Below are 1,083 nucleotides of genomic sequence, written 5' to 3'. Positions count from 1 at the left end.
TAAAAATAGAAGGGAAAAAAACCTCAATCTGCCCCTGCCACCCAACTCACCCCCCACCCCGAAAAAAAAAACTAAACTACCCCCTCAACTCCCTCCCGCCATGGCCATGGCAATACTCCCTACTAAATCCTATTCTGAACCTAGCCTATCCACCTAGCGTCCTATCAACCCATCTGTACAGCCCCATCGCGATGTAGGTTGGCTTTTTTGGGGGGAGGGAGAGGGGCAGGGGTGGTGGCAGGAATAGATTTGGGTGGGAAGAGCTCCCTCGTGAGCTTAAGATTGAGTGTTCAAGTGACAATGTACTGGATTGCTCCCTGCAGCTTGTTGGTGCTGCCTTACTAGAATTGTAGCAATGATTCTGTTTATGTATACTCAATGGGACAAACACTGCCTGCTTTTTGTTTGGCCTTTGACCTTCTATGGTAGCCTTACTGATAACACCAGTGTCTTCTTGACCAAACACCCGATGGGTGGTATTTTTCTGAGAAAAATAAATTTAGAATAAAATCAGCTTGAATAGCTAAATTTTTAGTTTTAGCTTTATTTGTTTTACAAAGAATTTTACAACACTTTCAACACAAAAAGGTCATATGTGTGCTGTAGATTAGAGGTGTTACAAGAGAGTAATAAACACAAAAAAGAAGGAGAGATAAGAACGATAGATGTTTGATAGGAAAGAAGAAGCAAAACCAATTTTGAGTAATTGAAGAATAGAACATTGATGTAGTGGTCATCTTTTTTATTCACGAAGAAAAGTAAGTCAACAGGAACAAAGTAAACGTTTAATTCATTGGTATGTTTTCAGGAACCATTAGACAGGACCCGGGGAGTTTTCGAGAGACGGAACCTATATGTAAAAAATGTTGACCCAATTGGTATTCTAAATTTGCAGTCATATCTTAAACCTTCAAAGGCTCTGGGCTCTTTGGCGGGTAAGTAAAGTTGAATTTAAAGACAATTATGCAATTACCTATGAGTATCAAAAATATACAAGAAAGAATTTGATTAAATGCATTAAGCAGAGAGACAGTGCGAGAGGGAGAGACATAGAGAGAGGGGCGGAGAGAGGGGGAGAGGGGC

This window comes from Aplysia californica, unplaced genomic scaffold, assembly GCF_000002075.1.
Source record: "Aplysia californica isolate F4 #8 unplaced genomic scaffold, AplCal3.0 scaffold00601, whole genome shotgun sequence".
Lineage (NCBI taxonomy): Eukaryota > Metazoa > Mollusca > Gastropoda > Aplysiida > Aplysiidae > Aplysia > Aplysia californica.
Note: the sequence above shows the minus strand (reverse complement) of the source record.